This window comes from Cavia porcellus, unplaced genomic scaffold (assembly GCF_034190915.1).
Source record: "Cavia porcellus strain 051 isolate PalLab524CR breed Dunkin Hartley unplaced genomic scaffold, mCavPor4.1 scaffold_10, whole genome shotgun sequence".
In the NCBI taxonomy this organism is placed as follows: Eukaryota; Metazoa; Chordata; class Mammalia; order Rodentia; family Caviidae; genus Cavia; species Cavia porcellus.
The window spans coordinates 84416087-84427661 of NW_026947493.1; positions in this window are offsets into that span (position 1 = coordinate 84416087).

The following is an 11575-nucleotide window of genomic DNA, read 5'->3' on the forward strand; positions in this document are numbered from 1 at the left end:
AGGTCCCAAGGAGGAAACACACAGCACCATCTGCTGACGGGGTGCACCCTGTACCCCATGCCCCACACTGAGACATACAGAGGAGCGGGTGCACTTGAGAGAGGAGCCAGGCGCTGGAGACCACACCGGCCACGTCCATGTGGAAAAACTGTCCTGAGCCGTGGCTCCACTGCGACAGTTGTGGGAGCAGCAGAGGGGTTTGGGGACTGACTCCAGGGCCAGGTGACCACGGCGAGATTCCAGCCTGGATGGTGGTTAACAGGCCAGTGAATGTACTAAATGCCGCCAAATCGTACATTTTAAAAGGGGTAAATGATGAATTCTACATTATATATCTTTTACTACAACTTTGTTTTGTTTTGTATTTTGGATGCTTGCAGTTTGTTTCATTTTGAAACAGGGTCCTGCTATGCAGTTCAGGGTGGCCTCGAACTCCTGGGCATACTCCTGCCTCAGCCTCCTGAGTGCTAGGGTTGGAGGTGTGCACCATCACGCCTGGCTTTTACCACAGTTTTAAAAATGCACCTGGGCAGCCACTGTGGGGAACAGGAAGAGACTCAAGAAGCCAGACCACGCAGCTGGTCCACGGCTGGGAGACAAGAAGAGCAGGCCCCTCCGCAAGACCCTGAGCAACGGCTGATCGCGAGCAAGGCAGGCTGTCATCCCAGTAAAATAACCTGCCGCTTGTGTTGTTTGACCGAGTGCAGGCCGGGGCTGGCTGCTCTGGGCATCTATCTGGAGGGTAGCAACACACATTACAGCCACAGTGGGGGTTTCCTTCTGTCTCGGTTTTGAAATCCAGGGTTTTGTTCCCTTTCACTGTTTTGTTTTATTTCTGTTTCTGGTAACCTGAGTGACTTCTGAGGATGACCATGTTCAGTATCACAACCACTGTTACATCCCATCACCTTGTTTTGAAAACCTGTATCACTCTGCTTTTCGGTTTGTCCTATAGGTTTGTTTATTGTTTGAGTTTTCTGTTCTTTTTTTTTTCTCTTTAAAAAAAAGGGCTGGGGCTGGGGATTTAGCTCAGCGGCATAAGCGCCTGCCTTGCAAGCAGGCAGTCGTGAGTTCGATCCCTGGTACCGATAAAAACGAAAAAAGACCAAAAAAAAAAAAAAAAAAAAAAAAAGGGCTGGATGGTTGAGGACTGGGTGGTTGAGGAATGTGCCTGGAGCCTGGTACCCGGCACAAGCCGGTAGCCCTAGGGCAGTGGGAAAGGAACCAGAGTCTGGCCGTGGGCCCGGTGGCTGGATAGGGCCGGATGTCCTAGGTGGGTAACTGACACGGTGCCTCCTGGGCCATGAGAGGCCCGGGCAGCAGAGATGCAGGTGTCTGGGATGGCATCACGGCACGGCTGGACTCCTACACACCAGGCAGCGGCCAGCTGTAGGCAGAGGCAGGCAGCACTCCCCATGGATGGTGGTTGGTCCTCGGGGTCTGCACAGGGACAGCCCGGCATCCATGCAGCGTGCTGGACATGGGCTCTGAGGGGAGGGGTCTTGAGAGATGCCCACTGTCCACCATCTTGCAAGACCCCAGCGGCTGACACCAGCTGTCTCGTCTTCCCTCTCTGGCCTGTCCTGGCCCTGACACTGCCCAGCGGTTCCTCCTTGGGGACAGCCCCTTGCCGTGATAGTCCCCAAGGGGACCCTCGAGGCCCTGTGGCCAGCACAAGGTCAGCCCTCCATGCAGCGCCGAGAACCTCAGGAAACACCCAGTGTGGGCCACAGCTAACTGGCTGTCACTCAGCTGCCCTGGCTGGGTTCAGGCTTGTAGTCCTCCTGCCTCAGCCTCCCAGAGTGCTGAGCTTAGCGGTGTGCGATGCCTGGCTGGCTTTAAGGTTCCCTCTGAACGGCTCCAGCTACTGGACGGTAGTCTAGCACACGGCAAGTGGGGTAACTGCTGGGCTTGGGGGAAAGGAAGTCACAGTGCTTTGGCTCCTCTCTCCTGGCTCCCCTCTGCCCAGACCGGAAGCTTCTTCCCAGAAAGATCAGAGGCCCAAGAGCAGGGCCAGTGCCCACTCCCAGTGCCCTTGCTGGGTGAGAGCACCGAGGACCACCATGAGGCCAGCCCAGCAAGTCGTGGGGAGGCCTGAGCCCTGGCTGGCAGCAGCTGCTTCCTGCCACAGCCAGTCCCAGGGAGTGCGGGGGTGGCTGAGGACGTGGAGCTGGCAGGTGGCTCACGGCTCCTCCTGAGCTGAAGCCAACTCTCCCGGGGCAGCAGGGCCGAGCCTGGGCCTGGCTGTAGGGCCTGTGTGCCCGAGGAAGCGCCCACCACCTCTCTGGAACTCGGCTTTGCCTGGGCAAGGTGTGAGCATCTGTGACCCCAGCACTTAGAAGGCTGAAACAGGAAGATCTCCGAGTCCGAGTCCTGCCTGAACTCCATGGCGAGCCTAGCTACAAGCAAGCAAGCAAGGAGCAGAGGAAGAAAGAACGAAAACAAAGAGTCTAGAAGAGCTGGGGATTTAGCTCAGCGGCATAAGCACCTGCCTTGCCAGCAGGCGGTCGGGAGTTCGATCCCCGGTACCCATAAAAAAATGAAAGAAAGCAAAAAAGAGTCTAGCGGCAGCCCAGGAGATCAGCCAGACACAGGCCGCCCTCCCGCCCTGGCTCCGCTCCCCCACCCCGACCGACCAGAAGCTTCTTCCCCGTCTGTCCTACAGGCCAGGAACGGTGACCAGTCACCAGCTGTGTCCTGGGCGCCACAGCCTCGCCACCCTCCATGGGACGATGGGCACTCGGGGCGAGGGGTGCAGGCCAGGCCCTCGTGGTGTCGCTGCCGCTGCTCCAGCCTGGCCTCTGGCCTTCGCCGCAGCCACACACAGGCTGCTTCCAGAGCTCCAGGGTGTTGCAGCGGGTGCAGAGACCACAGAGAAGCCGCCCAGGGGCTGAGCCAGGCCCGGGGCATCACCCTGGAACCACCCTCGTCCTGGGGCCACACCCCCGCCTCTGCCTCCCTTCCAGGGACAGTGAGCAGCCACGGTGTGAGCAAATAAACACCCAAGGTGGCCGGTTCCTTTCGAGGGCCACACAGTGAGCCGCACCAGGAGACACGCGTATCCTTCAAAAGCAGCTCGAGTCCAGCAGCTGGCCAGCATCTGACTTCTGTGACTTCCCCTGCCAATGGGAGGCCACCCCTGGAAACCAGGGTGCAGAAGGCCTCTGTGACCACAGGAGGAAAGAAACCTGCGATGGCTCTGAGCTTCGGCACTCCCACCTCAGGGCGCCCCTGTCCTTCACTCACCTTTATTCTGTGACCCTTGGACATCCTGGGAGACAGGGAGTGCTGTCATCTGGTTGGTGGCCTCTTAGAGGACCGTCTTCTGACCCCGGGGTTTCACTTTGTCTTTGTGTGGAGCGGAGGTCCCGCCCAGGTGTTCAGCAGGCTGACTCCCCTGTCCTCTCCCCAGAGCAGGGGCACTGGTCCCTCACTGTCCCTCTAGGCCTTTCAGGAAAAGCCAGGGGCCAGCCTGGGTGCCCTGGAGCCGCCAGAGGTGGTGGTTTCTGGGGTGAGCCTGGAAAAGCCCAGGCCCCAGTGACGGCAGGGCCTGCCCAGATGCACTGTCCTCCTCTGTGACCAGCTCTGTCCTCTCTGCTGCGGGGCGCTGGAGGGGGCAGAGGTGGGACGGTGTCCCTGCCCCCGGTCCTTCAGGGAACTCTGGAAAGCGCTGGCACTCGGTCTCTGTGGTGCCTGGTGACCACCCCTGCACATCTAGGGTAACCCACAAGTCCCAACACGCAACGCTGCGGCACTTTCTGGGGATAGTTTAAAGCAGGGTCATGAACAGGGCACAGTGGACACATCTGAAGCCCCAGCACTCTGGAGGCTGAGGCAGGAGGGTCACTTCGAGCTGGAGGCCAGCCTGGGTTTCATAGTGAGGTAAAGAGATGGCTATTTAGCCTGTGAGCTCCTTCAGGCCACTGGACCCCCTGCAGTGTGCAGGCCAGCATGGTGTGGGGGTGTCTCTGGCTCTCCCTCTCGGCCTTTGGCCCCAGGTCCCGACAGAGCCTCCAGTCCCCGGACGCCCTGGGTGAGGATCGAGTCCTGGCTCTGAGCACAGCTCCTGGCCACTCTTAGATGGGGGCAGGCGGGCACCAGGGGACCCTGGAAAGGACAGGGCTGAGGAGGATGCTGAGTGTCACGTGTGCCTGCCGTGGGACGCAGCTCCATGCAAACCTCAACTGCAGTGCAGAGACGCAGGGGCGGCACCCAGGCCCTTTCCTCGCGCTTGGGCGCCGCGTCCATAACCGTCATTTCCTTGACCAGGAACCGGAGCACTCACAGAAGGCATCTGCCTGGGAGCTGTGGGCTGCTCCTCAGGTCACTGGGCCCAGAAGTAGGGTGGACACCCCCCCCAAAGTGGGTAGTCAGAGATCCCTCAGCTGGACACCTGTCAGCCCAGCACTTGGGAGGCTGAGGCAGGACAGCTGCAAGTCCAAGAACAAGTTCTGGCTACACAAAGCCTACTGCCAAGAAAACGTTCCTAGAGAGCCTGCTACAGGCAGGGGCTGTGAGGCCAGTTACAATCAGGACACAGACTTTATAACAGTGTTTTGTGACGGTCACTCAGAGTTAAACACAGAAAGTGCAGGAAATGTGTCCATAACACTAAAGACCCGGAATATGCAGCCAAGGGCCTGGATCCCACAGCAGTGTCCTGCATGAGTCCAGATGAAGACCTAGAGCCCACCACAGTGCCTCCCATGAGTCCACCTGGAGGTCTAAGAGCCCACGAGGACTCATACCAGCGTTTCATGGATCCACACTGGGAAGGCCCAGAGGTCAGCAGTGGAAGCCAGGAAGTCCATGCCAGCGGGGTGAAGGAGCTGTGCTGGTGGGTTGAGGGTTCCATGCTAGAGCTGAGAAGTCACACTCAAAATAAGGATCCAGGCTGCCCTGAAAAGCACCACAGCCATCCTCAGTGACAGTGAGGTCCCCAGCTCCTCCAGCTATGACAACAGCCAAGTTCTTATCAGGAAGCCAGATGACGAGCTTCTCCTGGAGATTAACAGCACACATCTTCCCCTGTGGAGCCAGGAAACGATGCTCAAAGTAAGGACCAGGGCTCCCCCAAAGTGAACCGCAGCCATCCTCAGTGACAAGGTCCTGAGCTCCTCTGATGATAACAGCCGAGTTTGTATCAGGAAAACCCACAGCTGCAAACACCACTCAGGAGAACCCACAAGGCTTCCCTGTTCCTCTCCAGGTCTCCTTTTCGGCTGGCAGCTCTCCCCAGGTGGGCTCAGCACCACGCTGATCTAACTCAGCTGGCCTTAGGCTGACCCCAGGTTTTAGCCCGTAACAGTGGCTTCCCATCCCCACAGAGGAAGGGCGATCCGGGCACTCAGCCGCAGCCCGATGGCAGGGTTCTGAGCTGTGCAGCCGACTGGTTGCTGGGGAAGCACAGTCCCGGTTGGGGGACAGCTGTGTCCCCCCCCACCCCCGGAGTGAGGGAGGTGTACCCATCCCCAGCTTTCTCCTGTCTGCACAGACTTTGTCATCTCTGACCCCAGAAAGTCCCTGATGACTTCTCACAGTCCTGGCTAACTCATATCCTGGCCTTGGGTCTCACTGTCAACACTGCTGGTCCCCAAAGTTGCACGAAAGGAACCCTTTATCTGCACAAGAAGAACCTCTTAACTTTTATTATTTTTGTTGTTGTTTGGCACAGGGTCTCACTCTGCAGCTCAGGCTGGCCTTAAACTCACTACATAGCCCACACTGCCTTGGAAGTTGCAGCAATCCTCCTGACTCAGCCTCCTGAGTGCTGTGTTTACAAACCTGTACCACCACGCCCTGCTTGTTTTTGTTTCTCGAGGTTGTGGGGATAGAGCCCAGGCCTCTGCACCGGGGAAGCACCTGCTGTACCGCTGAGCCGAACCGATACCTTGGAATCTCCTCCTCCTCCACCTCCTTGGGGCACTTCTTTTTCCAGGAGTGGAGATTCAGCCTGGAAATGCCAGCCAGGGGCTGGGGCTGTACCTGCGCTGGGTGCCCGAGCTCCAGAGCCCCATCTGGATCCCCTAGGCCCTGCCCACCCGGGCTCCACCGCAGGACCTGCAGGTCGCGCCCAGAGCAAGAGGCGGGGCAGGCCGGGTCAAAAAGCAGATCGGGCAGGCTAGGCCCAGGGAGGGGGCGCGCCAGGAAGCCGGGTCACGCGGGAAGCCCGGCGGGCCAGCCAGGAAGGGGGCGGGGCGCCCCGAGTTCCAGCCAGAGCCTGAGTTCTGCGGTCTGGGAACCCCAAGCGTGGATGAAACCAGGCTCAAACAGCAGGCGGGGCAGAGAGGGGGAGCCCAAACTTTTGCAGAAGCAAAGGAGGGGGCGGGGAGGGGTCAGTGAAGCCCGCGCTGGGCGTGGAGCTGCCAGGGATGTGAGCTCGATTTAAGAAAAATAGAAACCAAAGACAGAGCCTGGTTCTGGCCCCGCGAGGTCTCTGGCCGGAGCTGGCCCTGGGCCTCTGCAGAAGGCAAAGCGCACGCCCGGGGCCGCGGCCGCCCCTGCTCCCGTCGCGGCGCCGCCGTGGAGTCCTCGGGCGCTGCGCGAGGCCGGGAGTCCCGCTCCGGTCCGGCTGGGAAAACTGCAAACCGAGTCCCGGAAAGAGGCCGGGCTGGAGTCCCAGCTGGAGGTCACCAAGGGTCACGGAGTCGCGGGCGGGTGCGGGGGTGGGGAGGGCAACTCGGGCACAGCCAGCCCTGAGCAGACTCGCGTGGGGCTGCACACTCCGACCCGAGCCAGAGCCGAGACTGGGGGCCTCGGTAGCCCCAGAAGGGCGCAGCCCGCCCCGCTGGGCTCTAGCGCGAATCCACCGGTTTTCCTTCTGCCCTTTGCCCAGCGCCGCCCTGGGGCCAGGGCCACCGCAGGCCTGCGCCCCTGGGGGACACCGTTCCCTGGGCAGCAAGGCCCCCTCCAAGCCTCTTCCCCCTTCCCTTGTTTTCATTTGAGACAGTCTCGCCGTGTAGTCCAGGCTGCCCTCCAAATGGGGAGACCCTCCTGCCTCGGCCTCCCAGTGCCTGTCACAGGCGCGCGCACCGTGCCCGCTATGGGTCTGCCCCGTGGCGTCACCTCCAGGCCCCTGCGCCCGCAGACAACCCGGGTTAACCGGGCGGCCCCTCCTCCCAGCGGCCGGAGGGGAGGCGGCGGCTCCTCTGTCCCCAGGGCAGGGCTCGGCCACACGCCCGGGTCTGGCCCCCGCCTCCCTCCCCGCCCCTCCCCTCCCCCGCCGCGGGACGTTGGATCCCGGGTGCGGTTTCCCGCGCCCCGTGACTTCGGGGAAGGCCCCGCCCCCACACCCCGGGACACCCTGTGCCACCCGCGGGAGGGCGTCGCGGGCGAGTGTGGCGGGGCGTGACGCCGCTGGAGGAGGCCCGCTGAGTCAGCGGTGGGAAACCCCGCAGGAGCCGGCCGGGTCCCCTGGGAGTCGCCCCGCCAGCACCAGCGCTCAGGACCTGCGTGGGGACGGTCCACGGCCCTTCCTGCCACGGTGGGTGCGAAGGCTGCCGAGGGCCGGCCCTCTCCGGGCCCGACCGCTGCGCCTCCACGCCCCGCCCCGCCCCGCCAGGAGGCCGAGTCGGGCGGGCTCCAGGCGGGCAGCGCTGGCCCGCCTTGCTGACCCTTCGCCGGGCGCCCCGCTGCGTGCGTCCTGTCCTGGTTCTCTGTCCCTTTAGCCAAGGTGCTGCTCAAGCACAGCCTCGTGTGGACCCCGGAACAGGGAGCCCCTGGAGGTCGGGGTGCCCGTGGAGACCCGCAGAGCCGCCCCAGGGTTCCGGCCAAGGCCACGCGGAGGGGCGCCAGGCTGCTGACCTCCCGCGGGTGGCCGACACTGCGGCCTCGGGGTGGGGGGGGGAGGCCAGGGACAGCGGGTGTGTGTGTGTGTGTGTGTGTGTGTGTGTGTGTGTGTGTGCGCGCGCGCGCCAGGGACACGTGGGAGGCCGCGCACCTAGACAACAGCCCCCGGCCGGGCACCCTGTGGCCGCACGTTCTGGGGCCCCTCGGGCAGCCCAGCCGGGACCCTTCGGCACCCCCGGGGCGCCCTGTGGCGCGGGGTGGGGCGGGAGCGGAGAGGAGGGGCGCGGGGGACCCCACGGGCACAGGCGGGGACGCCGGGCGAGTGTGGGGGGGCCAGGCGGGGGCGCTGCAGGGGCCTCAGACCTCGCGTGAGGGCGAAGCCAGGGAAGGGGCGGCCTCGGGGCGACGGTGCAGTCCGGGGCGGGCAGCGGACTGAGGGTGAGGCCTCGCGACAGTGTCCAGCGTGGACGGGGTGCGGCGGGTCCACCCCGCAGAGATTCCAATGTGAGAGCGCAGGGCGGGTGCAGGCGTTCGCAGCAGTTCCGGAGGCCGAGCCAGGAAGAAGGCAGGTTGCAGCCAGCCTGGGCAGCTTAACGTCCCTCACTTGAAAATACAATAAAAAAGAAGGGTTGGGGTTTGTAGCCCACTGCACCCCTGGATTCTATTTCCCAGCATCGCAAAAAAAAAAAAAAAAGCAAAAACCAAGTTTTGCGGCAGACAAGGCCATGCCGTCTGACCCAGGTTCCCAAAATGTGGCCCCAGGGGCCGGGGTGAAGCTGGACATCGGGTGAACGCTGCTCAGGATGAGCAAGCCCCCCCCCCCCCAGCAGTAGCAAAACCCCGCCTGGACTTCCAACTGGGAGGCTGAAACAGGAGGATCTTGTGACCCCAGGATTCCAGGCCAGCCTAGGCAACAGAGACTGGGCTCAAAATTGGAAAGCCCCAAAGAAGGGGGTCTGCGCTATGGGAACCGCACCAGCAAGGGGGGCCAAGGGGACCCCTACAGAGCCAGGCACCCTGGGAGGCAGAGGACACCGAGGCAGCGGCCTTGGGGGGCTTGGGTCTGAGATGCAGCTTTGGCGGCTGCTCCCACCAGGACACGTGGGGACCCGCCCGCAAACCCTGCGCGGGCCCAGGGTGAGACCCAGCCATTTGCTGGCCACAGGAACAGTCGCAGTGCACATGCCTGTCATCCCAGCCCTGGGAGGCCGAGGCAGGAGGATGCTGAGTTCGAGGCCAGCCTAGGTCGCACAGGAGACCCTGTCTCCTTTTGCAAGAGTGAACAGAGCTGTTCCAGCCTGCAGAACTGTCCCCCCCGGATGAGAGTCTCTGCTGTGCCGGCCCCTCGGCCCCCAGGCCCCTCACTTGTGCCACCCTCCCCGAGTGGCTGTAGAGGTGCCTGTGTGGCCAAGCTTCAGTCACTGCCGTCCTCGAGGCAGGGCGCCGGCTGGACGTGTGGCGCCATCGCTCCTGTCTCGGCCCCCGTGGCTGGCAGTGGCAGGGGCGGCGGAAGTCACGCGAGGGCTTCCTGGAGGGGAGTCCGGGACTGCCCGGGAGAAAGCGGTCCGCGAGCGCCTCCTGGTGGCACGCGCCGCCGCTGCAGAACGACTGCGTGTGGGGACCGGTGTCCCGCGCGTCCCTTGGGGGTCCAGGTTGGGCTGTTTTCCGGTAAGGTCCGGAGCAGGCTAGGCCGGGCGCCCTGCAGGGCTCTGCCCTGGCCTGAATCCCGGTTCTGGGCATCGCCAGGCGATGCGTGTGGGTGGGCGGCCCAGCCACCGGGAACAGAGACCGCGCAGGTTCCTGCTGCGGACCGGGGCTGTGTGGACGCGCCCTCCACCCCCTCAAGCACCTGGAAACTGCCCGGGCCGGGACCAGGGCCCGCGCTCCCCAGCAGGACCTGGGCACTGACCCCACGACCCGGGCCGAGGCGGCTGCTTGGAACCTCACTCAGGAGGACGCCTCTGCAGCCCTGGCCTGGACATGGAAAACCGCCGCGGTGGGAGAACCAAGGTGGGCGAACCTTCCAGAAAGCCCCAAGTACAAAGCAGAAAACAGATGGAAGAAACAAGCCCACGAAACCCAGGACCCACACTTCCCTGTGGGGTGGCTCCAGCGCCTGTGGGAGAAGGGTCGCTTGGCGTGTGCGTGGCACCCTATCTGTGCTCTCTGGCCTCCGGTTACTTTGCATCTGAAGGTCAGGCCAGGAGCCAGGGTGCACCTGTGGTCACAGCTACTCGGGAGGCGGAGACAGAAGCATCACACCTGGGAGGCCAGGCGGGCAGCCCTCAAGCACAGCAAAAGAATAGTCGGGGAAGAAAAAAAAAAAGAATAGTCCGGTCAGCCCGTGTCTGAAATAGGATGAGCCCCAGCTTGTCCACTTCTGGCTGGCAGTGGCCCTCTGGGATCCCTGGTGTCAAGATCCTTCCTGGGTGAGTGCACACCGATTTCAGACTTTCATAAACCGCGTGTGCGCGCAGGTGTGCTTTCTCCACCTAACACGCTGTGCGCAGGGCTGAAACTCACCTCCCCCCTTGTTGCGCAGGTCCAAACCACAGGTATGTTCAGACTGTGGGTGGCTCCTGGCCAGTATGCTTTTCAGGCAAGAGGAGCATCCATGCACCCCAAGATTGAGCATTACTAGAATTTCTTCCGTTTTCTATGGTTTCACTAAACCAAATACTCTGATGCAGCCAGGTATGGTAGTTAGCACACACCTACAATCCCAGCACTTGGGAGGATGAGGCAGAAGGATCACCCCGAGTTTGAGACTGGCCTGAACTACATGATGAACCTGTCTCAAAATGTCAAACAAAACAAAACAAAACAAAATACAAAAATCAAAAACACAACAAACCCTGATCCCGAATGACAAACCCTCATCCAGAATGGACTCCGGTCCTAGTAAAAGAAAGCTCCAGAGATCAAGTTGTGCCTCAGTTGTCAAAAAACACTCCCTTCCCCTCAGCAAGACCAGTGACTGCACGGGGGTGGGGTGGGTGGCCGGCCCTGAGCACACAGCAGCGGGTCAGAGATCTGGCAGCCCTGCTGCACTGCAGAAGTGGTCTCGGCCTTGCTCTCAGAGGGAAACTGGTTTAGTTGGGACAGCAACACCAGCCACTCTCAGAGCAGGCCTCAGGCCTGCAGATGGGGATGCCTGTCTCAGCTGCGGCCTGGCGGGCAGAGCTCAGGGTGGCACACTTGCAGTTTTGGAGAACTCTGCCAGGTACATGGGAAGCTCTTGTTTTAGAACAAGCAGCGACACACCATGGACCCCTCCTCCTGGCCCCAGCTATGAGGCCCCAGCGGGACAGCAGGAACATCACTACCCAGAGGCACCTGTCACTTGCCAGACCCTTCGGCTGGTGGGAACGAGGGCCCTCTGGCCTGAGTCACCCGCAGGGAGCAGAGCCTTCAGGCAGTTATAGCATGCGGAGCTTGGTGAAGACAGGCGGGACCCACGTGACCAGCTGGCTGCAGGCTCAACTGCCCACCTTTAAACTTATAGCCTATCTGATCATGTCGCCCCAGCAAAAAACCTTTAATGTTAAAATTCATATAAATTCCGCAGTCTTAACTTGCCCACACAGGAATCAGACTTGTGATCCTTCTGCTTCTGCCTCCCAGAGAACTGAGACGGGGCATGCCACCGTCTGGGGACCTGAGACCTTCTGCAAGCCAAAATGGATCAGCAGCCCGGTTTTCCTACCCAAGGTGTGCACTGTGTGGCTAGGAGGCTCCAGAGCCGCTTCGCTGCACGCACAAACCATCACACAGCATTAGGGTGCAG